The following is a 13,407-nucleotide window of genomic DNA, read 5'->3' as shown; positions in this document are numbered from 1 at the left end:
GATTTTCTTTCAGGAACACTTAGCTGCCCTTAAGGCAACAAAATCCAAAACTTCACGGGCCATTTTGAGTCTATTGGGTAATGGTGGGAATTTGGGTTCATGGGAAATTAAAATCCTTTGTCATGAAGCCTGTGGCCCAAAGAATCTGTGGCAGGGATTTGTGAAGCATGGGGTGGGGAAGAGATTATTTGGAAGTCATCCAAAATTCAGCTTCTTAGAGCTCTCTTGGACCTCCTTTGAGAAGCTCCAGCTGCTATGCTCAGTGCTGTAGTAGCACCTCCCCCATTCCCTTCCATTAGGGCACAGATATATAAGGCTGTGTTCATATATTTGGATAAAGCCTTGTCAGATGTCACAAAATAGATTTCCTATAAAAATGCTTGCTTGATCAAACAGGGCCTGACAAGTGGAATATGAAGTGCAAAAATCTGTTACCTGGTTTTATGATTTATCCATAGATAGTTTAGCAAATCTAGAAACTTACCTGTTGAGGAAGATAATAGACAAAATTTATTCCTTGCACTCTATAACTGGTTGCAGATTATTCAGAATTCCTGCTGAACTGTATGGTATTCATTTATTAAGACCGATCGTATTCAATAAATGTATTTGCAAGATTTAACATTCTGTTTGTGCTAACAAGCTTTTACGAGACTGAGATTTCAAATCACGCCTTCAACTTACTTAAATGGAAAATAACTGTTAATTCTGGCTGATCAATGCTTTCGTATTTATGGCCAGAGTAAAATTTAATATATTGTATGCTATACTTTTTCTCAGTCTCTTTATAATGCTACCAGAGCCAGATTTTAAAAGCAATCCTTGGAAACTACTCTAATTGAGATAGAATTTAAGCCTTTCTGAAGCTAAATGGGGTTTGAGAAACTCGGTGTCCTAACATGGGGCCCAAACAGCAGGCTTTAATCCTTTGAAATTATTTTTGAGATGGGTATGAGTACTTGCAACTAAATTTGACCAACAGTCTATAATAAAGAATGTTATTATTCATATATGGAACATCTTTATAATTATATATAAAGCTCAAATATCAGGTCAAGAGGCCTGAAGGGACCCACAGGATTAACTATTCTGACCCCTTCTAAGACAATATAACTATATATTAAAGTATCCATTACTTTCTACTTGATTGTTCTTTCTTCTTTTGATCAGTTTAAAGAACCTCACATCTTGAAACAGCCCGAAACTATTAGAGTAATAATTTCCTCGGCCACTCCACCCTGCCCAATTTTTCTCTCTCCAAGTTAATGATGTTGTGTTTTCTATCACTGAAGTTCAGTGGAACTTAAAGATGGTTCATCATGGTGATATTCTTCGAGAGTCCCAGAGATTTTCACAGACAATACTTTGTATGAGCCAATAACTCATTCTGATGCTTCTCAGCTGTGATTTTCACAACTATGGTGACTCATCTCATCTGTCAGCTGTCACAACCAGATAAATCGCCCCTTAGTATCCATAGCTTCACTCCTGGAGAACACCGTTTACAGAGACATTATCTCCATAAACATGTGTGCAATTGCACTCTAGCATGCTAAATGATTATTTTACACTCACAAACAAAAATATCAATAATGTTTTGCACTTTCAGAAGGGACCATCTGTGTGCAGAAATCCTTTACATGTGCACATAACACTGGTCGGATCAAAGTGATTTTTTGATTTTTTTTAAGAATCATGGCATAAATGGGCGTGTTTAGAACTTATGCCTATGGCTTGCCTCAATATACATCTGGATCTTAGAAAACAATTCACTCAACTTGTAAATCCCCTTTCCTAATCCAGCAGTCTTCTTTGTAATGCGCATTTCCTTGCAAACAGACAGATGGTTTTGTAGAATTATTTTCTAAAGGCCATGCTTTTATTTACACAGAAATAAAAGTAATTTGTCCAAATTTCTGGTTTGATCAGACATTTCAGATATTCCTCTGTATTTTTGCCATACCTATCTCCTCAGCATTTGAGACTATTAGGCGGTTACAAAACATAGGCATCCTCTTTCTCTCTTCCTGGAATGCAAGCATGACCGGAAAAGGTTAGTAAGCATATTAAATTTCCATATTCCTAGCTTTTCAAAAGGACTGTGGAAGGTAATTTGCAGGAAGCAGCCAAATCTTTTTGTCAGCCTGCAAAGTGAGCTGGATAACCATTCACAGCAACTTTCGACTTCCTTAACTTTAGAATAAGTTGTGCATTGATCTTAACATTCCTCCTAGAGCTGATTTATTGTTCACCAAGTGTGGATATGGTGAATTAAAAATAGTTTTACAGTTGTCTCTATCTTTCTTCCTGTTCTGTTAGCAGATCTCCAAACTGACTTCCATACACTCACACACGCTTGTTTAAACTGCCATAACAAACACCATGTTCTCATATTTCTTTTGCTGTAGATTGAGATCCCTTTATTATTACTGAGGAACGTTAATTGTGGTGGTTTTGTTTTTTAAAAAACAGCAACACTGGGAAATGTGAACTCTATTTACAGATCATGCTTGGTAGGGCAAAAGTTATAGACTCTCTGTCCAATTACATTCTTCCTTAACATCATATCTTACCTTGTGCACACACTCCTTGTTGTTGTTTAGTCGTTTAGTCGTGTCCGACTCTTCGTGACCCCATGGACCAGAGCATGCCAGGCACTTCTGTCTTCCACTGCCTCCCGCAGTTTGGTCAAACTCATGCTTGTAGCTTTGGGAACACTATCCAACCATCTCGTCCTCTGTCATCCCTTTCTCCTTGTGCCCTCCATCTTTCCCAACATCAGGGTCTTTTCCAGGGAGTCTTCTCTTCTCATGAGATGGCCAAAGTATTGGAGCCTCAGCTTCACGATCTGTCCTTCCAGTGAGCACTCGGGGCTGATTTCTTTAAGAATGGATAGGTTTGATCTTCTTGCAGTCCATGGGACTCTCAAGAGTCTCCTCCAGCACCATAATTCAAAAGCATCAATTCTTCGGCGATCAGCCTTCTTTATGGTCCAGCTCTCACTTCCATACATCACTACTGGGAAAACCATAGCTTTTATTATATGGACCTTTGTTGGCAAGGTGATGTCTCTGCTTTTTAAGATGCTGTCTAGGTTTGTCATTGCTTTTCTCCCAAGAAGCAGGCATCTTTTAATTTCGTGGCTGCTGTCAGCTTCTGCAGTGATCATGGAGCCCAACAAAGTAAAATCTCTCACTGCCTCAATTTCTTCCCCTTCTGTTTGCCAGGAGGTGATGGGACCAGTGGCCATGATCTTTGGTTTTTTGTTGTTGTTTTTTTATGTTGAGCTTCAAACCATATTTTGCGCTCTCCTCTTTCACCCTCATTAAAAGGTTCTTTAACCTTTTAACAACACACTCCTTACACACATGAATATTTTCCTCTTCTGTAAACCATCTCCACCTTTCCTCCTCAAAGCTTGGAATTGTATTCCAGAGAGCAGCACAGAGATTCCACCTCTTTTATTGCTATTGCTGTTGGAATCTGTCTGTCTTGAGAGACAATGGAGTGCACCTCTGGGAGTGAAGTCAAAATGCTGTGTTAGCAGCAGCGAAGTGATGTCCCTTGGGGTGCAAAGCCTGGGCAATGTGTATGGAAGTTCTGGGCTGCCCAGACGACAAGATCCTCCACTTGGCCTCTCTGATGTGGCCCAAAGGAAAGCAGAGAATAGATCTGGCACCAGCTTGGCTGCCGGAACCACCTTAGGGACTCTGCTCCAGATTTGTGTAGGGCTTACTCCTTAGTCTTTTCTTCTCCCGAAGATACCCTGCGAGGCAGCAGAGGTTTAGGGTCAGAGTTTTCCTTCTCCCTTGTTGATGAGCCCCATCAGCCCCTCACTTCCCTCTACAGCAGTGTTTTTCAACCACATCTCCCTCTCCGCACACAGTGGTGGTGTGCCTCGTGATTTTTTTCATGAAACAAGCGTGCCTTTGCCCAAAAAAGGTTGAAAAACACTGCTCTACAGCACGTGCAGAAACTGCCTTCTTGACCGCTGGACCACTATTGGTCCCATCCATTCAGTCTGCCAGAGCCTCTTTAAAGGCAGGGGAAGGCAGTGGTTCAAGACCCATTGTCTACCCTCATCTGCCAGCCTGTCAAAGCCAGCCAGATGGGCGAGGTATTATTATTATTATTATTATTATTATTATTATTATTATTATTATTATTATTATTATGCTGACAGCTTCTAGGAGCCACAGGTGGGAGCTGCGTGCATGGTGGGGACCAAAGATGGACAAACTACCCCAGAAGGAACACAATATGTCCCCCACCAGAAGTACCACCCCTCCCCTAACACCCTATACATCCCATTTCTTATTGCTGTAGGCCTCTGCTTTCCATCAGATTTCTCTTCAGATTATTTAAGGGTTGGCTGGAATATATTGGCAGGAATCCCGTATCCACTAATGAGCTCATGTAGGAATCACTAGTAACAGGATTTTACCTGTGGCATTTGTTGTTGTTGTTGTTTCTTACCCGTCCTTCACCATAAGGTCCCTGGGCGGGGGATAACAATTCAAAAACACAATATTAAAAACAGTTTAAAACAAATAGCAGTCGCAAGAATTGGGTGGGTCGTAAACCTACATAGCCATTTGCAGATAATCTGTAAATGAAACGGCTGTCGCAGCAAGAAGGCAGAAGGCCATCTTAACTCAAGTGTGAGGACCATTTTTCAGGGTTGCATACCTCAGAGGCAACCTTCTGAACACTGCACACCAGCAGTGGATGTGACCAGTCACACACACACGGTGGATAAAAAATCAACATTTTTAATATATATATATATTTTAAAAATCAGATTTTTTAATTTAAATAACATTTTTTAATTTAAATTAGATTTTTTTATTCAAATTAGATTTTAAAAATTTAAATCAGATTTTTTTTATTTAAATCACATTTTTGAAAAATTTAAATTAGATTTTTTAAATAAAATGCCTTTGGAGGAAAAATCTTTCTAAAGATAGTTTTCTATTTAAGTTACATTATAGTCCAAAGGCTATCCATCAAGAAATAAGGATTTGTTTTAGGTTTTTCATGTGTGCGAAAACTCAGTCTTCTTTTTTTTAAAAAAAAAAGTTTAACCACATCAGTTAACAAACATGGATACATATGCCATAATGTTATTGTTCTAGTTAAATAAATTGTTTAAATTGTTATTAAGGAAATGATTATTTTTCTCCTTTCAGTGAAGTACAGCAGAAAAGTTGCCCAAATATAAACAGTTAACTTATTAAACCTCACAATAATTTCATAATTATCCATCTGTGTGTTTCTCATAGTATAAACAAATCAGGAATTTTTGATATAACTAAAAAAAACTACTCTGAAAATTTATTATTCCAAAAACGAAACCTTTGTCTGGTTGCAAATACTAAGATTATACCAGCAAGAATAAATCAAGTGGTGTCCAAACTTTTTTCAAAGAGGGTCATATGTGTTGAAGTGAAGGGCCGTGAGGGCTGACCAAAGTTGTTAACCTTTTTTATAGTTGGAGTTGTTGAGCTTTTTTTAGGATTGAAGTTGTTGAGGGTTTTGTTTTTTTTAAGGATTTTACCCCAGGAAATAAACTGCCACAGGAGCCAGATTAAACCGACCAGCAGGCCGGATTAGCCCCCGAAATGGGCATGCCTGGGTGATTTCAATCATGATTTCAATCGATTTGATTTACTGTACTTTCCCGTGTATAAGGCTATGTTTTTTTCTTTAGAAATCATGCTAAAAAGTGAGGGTCATCTTCTACATGGGCAGTACATAGGGTGGATGTTTGATTGTTTGCTGCCTAGGCTGTCAGTGGCAATTGTGCATGTTATTGGTTGCTGCGTCAATGGGTGGTGTTGATTGGCAGACGCTCTGGCAGTTGGGCGGGTAATTGGCAGCTCATGCCGGCGATGGGGCAGACGGGAGGCTGATTTAGTGACACGTGCGGGTGTGCGGTCTTCGGCAATCCCCGCTAAAAAGCTCAACAGCTGTGTCGTCTCCCCCAATTTTCTTAAATTGGAATCCCCCAAAGTAGGGGGCATCTTATACATGGGGGCGTCTTATAGACAGGAGAGTACGGTAAATCAAACCCACCCTGCACACAGCACACACCACACTGCAATTTCCATGCGGACATGCCAGAGGTATTTCCACGGGACAAGGACATTTCCCACCCAGAGCTGGGCTGCTAAGAGATGTGCTCTCCTGAGTCCCACACAAGAGAGACCCTCGAGGGCTGCAATTCAGCTGCCAGGCCAGAGGTTCACCCCTCTACCTCAGCTCTTCAGGGATGGCTACGGAGCCCTCCATTTCTTTTCTTTCCCTCTGAACTTTGCCCCATTTTCCTCCCACCTCGCGCTTTCTCGCCCTGTTCCGAAAACCTCTGTTTTCATACGCCACCTACTTAGTCAGCCCCGTGATTAACATTTTTATAACAAACTGCCTACTTATTTCCTCATTGAGGATTAAGGGCGGCAGAGGTGTGGCGGGAGGGGGGGGAAACCCCTTTTCCCTCCCACTGACACATGTGTGCTTCATGGTCTTAGCCAAGGGACGTTACGGTTGGCAGAGACCCGAGAGAAACTTGCATTTTGGTAGCTGCTGAAACGAATATTTGGCAGCGTGGGGAGCCACATGACTGTGATTCATACTGTACTCTTGAAATATGGCAAGAGGCCTAGGGAAGGATTTAGTGCCAACACTGAGAGAGCAGGGACACACTCAAATATCACATTCTTTTTATAGTACAGGCATGCCTCACAGGAAAAATATTGAACTTGGCCTGCCAACTGAAAGAGAGCAGGCCCAATTGTGATTTTACGTCTTGAGTCACTCAGTTAATCAGTTAGTGGTAGAACATAGGAAGCCTTCTGTTAGTCCTACTTGGGAGGGGGGGGGAGAATGGCTGTTAATTAATTAATAGTGACACTGAGCAGTTTATTAATTTGCTCCAAACCACTTTCATTCATAGATCCAAGGCTCTTAATACGCTGCAAGCTAAAACAGCAGGGATCTTCCAGAATATTTGGCTAGATATCTCTTTCAATTTGTAGTTTCTGTCATTTCCTTTACCACTTCAACTACATAAGTGTTTTGTAAAAGTTCTGTTGGTTCCATTGCTGCATTTTTATTTTTGTGTGCTGTTTGCTCAGGTATGCAAAATTTATACCCAACTTTGGATCATATACCTCAAATGTACTTATATAAGAAGATATTAGCTTGCTTGAAAGGTACTAGATTGAAGAACTGTGGTAGAATTTTTTTAACTATCATCATCTGAAGCCAGATATATGTAGCTGACTGAAAAATATGCCATGAAAACATGATTTCACGCTATCTAAATGTCAAGGTGTACATTGACAGCAGCACGCAGAGTTCCTTTTTTGCGTATGCAAGGTCTCGGTTTGACCTCCAAAAGGATCTCAGGTAGCAGGTGGAAAACATCCTGTACCAGAGAGCTCCTGTCAATCAGAGTTTACAATACTGGGCTAACTGGCCCTGTATAAGACATTTTCATACTGCTCTGGTGGCAGTGATGATGGGGAAATGTGTGTGTGTGTGTGTGTGTGTTTTAATAATCCAATGCAATTGTCTAATAACTGGTCTTCAATGTTTGTTTCACTTGGTGCTTGTTCACCAGTTTGGTATATAGCACGATTGTTTTCCATTTGCCACACCCCCTTCAACAGTTGCAAATGTGTATAGGAATTAAATGGACAGGAGTTCATTCATCGGTGCTGAAGAAGCCAAAATAAATATACGTTGGCCAAATTTTAGACTCATTTTCTAGGTAAAGCAGACAAAAGTTATGCCTGCCAGGTATGTCAATCACTTGATACGCTCCACTGCTAGGTGTAGTCATCATGTGTCAGTAGCCTGTACAGACAATGAGAAAGAGTCTCATTCAAAAATTAAAATGCAATTAAATAAAATACAAGAAACAGATTCCAGCATGCTGGTTAGAAACACAGCAGAAGAGTAAAAACAGAACTAAAAGACAAATGAAATGTTATTCTCCTGGGGGTGGGGGTGGGGGGTGGGGATAAGGACAGTGCATTCTGACAAAGGCATTCCAAAGTCAGGGTGCCTCAACTGACAAGGCCCTGCCTGTTCAGGGGGCGGAAAGTGATAGCTTAAAATATATTTGGCACATCTTCTTTCCTTGCTGTTGAGGATAGCAATAAACTAGGAAGGGTGGTGCTAGGATACCTTCTCTGGCAGGGTACTCCCAAGTGCAGAGCAGTTCCTTCTGGCACCACCCTTGCTAGCTTAATACCATATTTAAAAGTGTGGAAAGGAGATACGCAGAATATATTTCAGTCTGTGAGCCCTTTCCTGAACCGCACAGTCCTTTGTCCTTTGTAGCAGTAGTACAAAACGATCACTCTTCCTGTTTCACTTCCTTTAAGGAGGTATCGGTTTGGTGCACTGTTATAAAAGGGTCACGTTCTCTTAATAATGGCCAGCTTCCTTAGCCCTGAACATTATCAGCAGCACTGATGGTTCAAAGGCTTATTCCTTCTCAAGTGCCATCAATCTGCATCAGCATCAGAAATTGTCGGGTCTGTAGCATATGGAAGTTCCTCTTCCTCCAAGAATATGTCTATGACAGATTTATATTGATGACTGTGCTACCTACGCTGCAGTTACAGACTTCCATTATATTCAGGCTCTGCTAACTCAGTCCCCATTTCCTGTTTAAGGTGAGACAAGGTCCTGCCTGAACAAGGGGTGAAATTACAGCTGAACTTTCTAATTGCTGTTAGCACAGGAGAACCTTTGAGAAATATTGCAGGACCCTTTTTGTGTGTTCAAGGCTACCCCTGCAATCTCTTCCCCAGTATGCATGAGGTTGTGGCAGCTCCACGTTCAGTTCTGTCTGACCCAGAAGTTCTGGAGTATGTCTGAACTCCCATCCTATTGGAGCTCCACAGTCTCAGGTGCTGCACTGAAAAACATCGTGTATGAACCCAGCAAAGCTTTAGATTGAGCTGTTTATGATTAACAATCAATAGTGTAGTGGCAAATTCAGAAATCCATCTCTTTATGATAGCCCTGGCCATGCCCCCTCTAAGATTATACCATGATCTTATAATTATACAAGAGTACTAATAATTAAGATGTGGGTGGTGCTGTGGTCTAAACCACTGAGCCTCTTAGGCTTGCCGATTAGAAGGTCGGCGGTTCGAATCCCCACAACGGGGTGAGCTCCTGTTGCTTGGTCCCAGCTCCTGCCAACCTAGCAGTTCAAAAGCACACCAAAAAGTGCAAGTAGATGAATAGGTACCACTTCCAGCAGGAAGGTAAACAGCATTTTCGTTTGCTGCTCTGGTCTCAGTGTTCCTTTGCGCCAGAAGCGGCTTAGTCATGCTGGCCACATGACCTGGAAAAACTGTCTGCGGACAAATGCCGGTTCCCTCAGCCTGTAAAGCAAGATGAGCACTGCAACCCCAAAGTCATCTGTGACTGGACTTAACTGTCAGGGGTCCTTTACCTTTACCTTTACCTTAACCTTACTAATAATTAGGGATGCATTGCAATAATCAGTGCAGATCTCCATGTGTTGCTTCTCAGCTAGAGCTACTATTTTCTGTGTATGTGCATGAATAAATTATTTGGAGTGTTCCAATATTTTCTGCTGGAGTGACTTAAGTTGCTTTTTCCTTTAAGTTCCATTGTACATAATAGAGTTGGCACACCATTCTTGAAACTAAAGCACCTTGTGTTTTCATTGTTCCTAAATGCTGAGGATTAATGTACACAGAACCATTCCTCCCTGATGTTCTTCCCTCATTGCTTCTCCAGAGTAACCCTAGGAGTCAACTCTCAGTGGCTGACTTACTGTATTTTTCGCTCTATAACACGCACCCGACCATAACACGCACGTAGTTTTTAGAGGAGGAAAATCCGTAGGCATGCCACCCGTAGGCATTCCCTCCATAACACGCACAGACATTTCCCCTTACTTTTTAGGAGGAAAAAAGTGAGTGTTATGGTGCAAAAAATACGGTACCTGCTTTCACTTTCATTGACTCCAAGCCACACAAATGATGAAAAGACTTAGTGGCTAAAAAGCTCATTTTCATGCTTATTGGGCAGATCCAGGGCATTGGAGGCAGGGATCTTGTTGGGAACCTGTTGTACAAGTAGTAACAGGTCTTCAACCCCCTGTGATCCCAGCCACTACACCTCAGTTTACAACATAAATCCCCAAACCCTGTGCCAGAGCACATTAGTGTGCTAAGAGAAAAAAAGAAAGGAAGAAAATAATAATCTTGTAGCGGTACCTTGGATCACAAAGAACCCATACCTGGAAGAGATTGCCTGCAGGGTCTCTGCATGATTATTTCTCTGGCCTTCCCTTTTTCCATTAGCATCTGCTGGAGGACAGTGAATTCTGTCACATCTGTACATTGCTTGGACTTTGGAAATTACTTTGTACCAGGCTGGATAGCTTGCCGACAAACCCGTTATATATAGAACCACCTTCATGCAAGGCACGCACTCTCGTTACAGAGCTCTGGGCTCTCATGCAAGTTCCTTCTCATCCAGAGATGGGTTTTGCTCAAATGGTAGCTTTCTCTTCCCGATCCTCCAATGCAAATAGCAGATACAGAGGGATCTGTTTGCATCAGAACTACAAGTGAGGCCAGCTGTAAAATCCTTTTTAGCACCTAGGGTTCCACAATTTCCTTTTTAAAAGCCATTCACAAAATTGCTGGTTGTGAATGGCAATGTTGTGTGTTGTTTGGAGTCTAGCCAGCTACTGCAATGAGTGCTGCTATCTCCAAATCCCTTAGCGAATTAGAAAATAGATGGCTGGTGTTGGGTGTTTAGCAAGTAATTCCAACAAATTTGCTCCAAGTTTGTCTTCTGGCATACTGTCATTACATAGGCTCGAAAGATCCATTAGCCATGTATCTTCTCTCTGATAGAACTTTAGATCTTTCTGGATTCATATGCTGGAATGATCATGGCGGTATTTGAGGAGCCCATCGGGAGAGGGCTCTGTAATTAACTCATAGAAATCTTTGAGCAGAACCAAATGTAGAAGAATGGCCTCCAGCTTTCTACTGTCTTCCTTTATAAGCCTGATTCTTGCCACTATAATCAAGCTAACAATCATGTTGATTTGTTATAATAATTCCTTTAAATGCAGGCCGCAAAGCATATTATTTTTCAACTCTGGTTGTCTCACTTTAAAAAATGAACAACCCTTAAATGTGAGCCATCTGCCGCACTTATCAAATAAAATGTGATAAACCAAGCATGTTTGAGTGCATGCATTTTGCCGGGTTTGCATTTTTTCGACGACCTATTCTCAGAGTTGATACTTATCTTTTAGACTGTCATACAATTTATGCAGCTGATGGCAATTAAAGAAACTGATTTGTGGCCATTTACATTCCTTTCAGAGGGTTCCAGTTAACATGTTATTCTCTCAATATATCATTCCTTTACACAATTTAACACTTTAGGCTGTACTTTCGCACAGTGATGTGCATGTACATGCTATTTCACATGGATTTCTGTGTAACTTCCGATTTGCGTAATTTATGTAGGCTCATGGCTTTAACTGTGTGTGGCACCGATGCCTTCTGCTGCTGTTTACTTTCATTAAGAGTACAAATGGATGACACCCAAAATGTTGGATGTATTACAATTTCACCTTTCCCATACCATGTTGAGCTGTGATGTTCTGCGCCAGTATAGCCTCCAGAGTCATTGCAGTACATTGCAGCAGTCAGTCAAGGTTAACCCATTGTATCTTAAGTATTCTTTTGATTATGGCTTTGCTACAACAAGTGAAATGTGAATATACACAGCAATGGTGACTTATTCGCATCCTAGTAATAGCTATATTTTATTTTAGATACATACTCCAGCATGCAGACAGCTGCGTACGTAGGTGGTAGTGGGGCACTTAGTTAAAAGGGTTTTTAATCCTTGTAAAATAACAGCGAGAGGACCAAAAGCAGCTGATATCCTCAAGCTGCCATTGTTTCCCTGGATGAGCACCCATGCCCAAGCCACTAGTGTGTCTTAGAAAGAAAGAGCTTGAGTTGCACCCATTAGGCTGGGAGAAGGAAATTGCTGTGCTTCTGCCCACCTCCTTTTGCTCTGTGGTGCTCCTTTCCCATGGTTCATTTTCCATGGAGCTAGCAGATACAAAGGACTCTCAACCTTAGGTGTCAAGTGGCCTCTACAGTTCAGGATCTTCCATGACCGGACATCCTTGTAGTAACCACCATACCTGTTTTGTAGGGTCCATATCAGAAGAACTTGCTGTTGATGCAAACTTAGTATGTCCTAGGATTTCATATAGTCATTGAAACAATGATGATGGCAACTTCTGGGTCCTCCTGGAATCTAGCTTATGAAAATGGCTGTAGAATGAGGCATGGGGCTGAGCTAATTTGTGGCAATAGCCCTGCAGTTTCTTGGAGCTAGGTTGGAGATGATGTGGGAGAAGGGAAGAGCAGTCTTCACCTTCCCTCTCTCTTGTCTCCTTCATCCACTGTATTGCTTCCCATGAGCCTTTGTTTTATTGTGTTCCACCCGTTGGTATTGTACACTTAGGACTAGTTCACATATTTTTAATACCTGTATGAAGACTCTATGAATTTCCTTTTTCCTCAAGAGCTTATACACTCATTTTAGGAATAATAAAATGTCTTCCTTATGCAAATACCTACAGTGAAAAAATGTCACTTCCAACCTCTTCTTTGTGGCTCTGGAACAACCCTGCAAATGTTGTTGGACTACAGCTCCCATCATCCCTTACCACTGGCCATGCTGGCTGGGGTTAATGGGAGTTGTGCACCAAAGTATCTGGAGGGCAGCTAGTTGGGGAAGCTTGCTCTGGAACTGGGTCCTAAACTGGAATATCATGCCTTCTTACATTTCCCAGAAAAACATGGGTTAGGGCGGTGTCATTTGGTTCAGCATATAGAGAAATGGGAGGGTGAAGGTTAAATTTAAGTCTTGAAGCATGGCTTAGACCACTGTTTCCAAAACTTGGGTCTCCCGCTACTTTTGGACTATAACTCCCATCATCCCTAGCTAGCAAGACTAGTGGTCAGGGATGATGGGAATTGTAGTCTGAAAAAAACAGCTGGAGACCCAGGTTTGGGAAACACTGGCCTAGACCGTTTGGGCACTTCTTTGCAACATGTGCTAGCTCCAGTTATTATATAATAAAATATATGAGGGCCTGACAACGATAGTGGCAAAATGAGTATGGATTTCAGCAGGGACAGATACAGTTTTGAGAGGGGTTTTTTGTTGAGTCTGGGATGGCCATGCTGATTCACAGCAATTGTGCTGATCTCTACATTAACGTTTTGTAGACGAAATGCCAGACCTGCTGGGGGGGAATCGTAGGGTCAGAATAAGAGGTACATTCTTCCAGCATGTTTGTCTTCC

General features: G+C 41.6%; 1 protein-coding gene across 3 annotated transcripts in view; it reads left to right on the top strand.

Annotated features, from left to right (window-relative positions):
- The window catches only part of HMGA2 (high mobility group AT-hook 2), a 134,479-nt gene that overhangs the window by 54,991 nt on the left and 66,081 nt on the right, over positions 1-13,407 (top strand). The window lies entirely within an intron of this gene.

Source organism: Podarcis liolepis (genome assembly GCF_965112155.1).
Source record: "Podarcis liolepis genome assembly, chromosome: 10".
NCBI lineage: Eukaryota > Metazoa > Chordata > Lepidosauria > Squamata > Lacertidae > Podarcis > Podarcis liolepis.
This window is presented reverse-complemented; position numbering and strand designations above follow the sequence as displayed.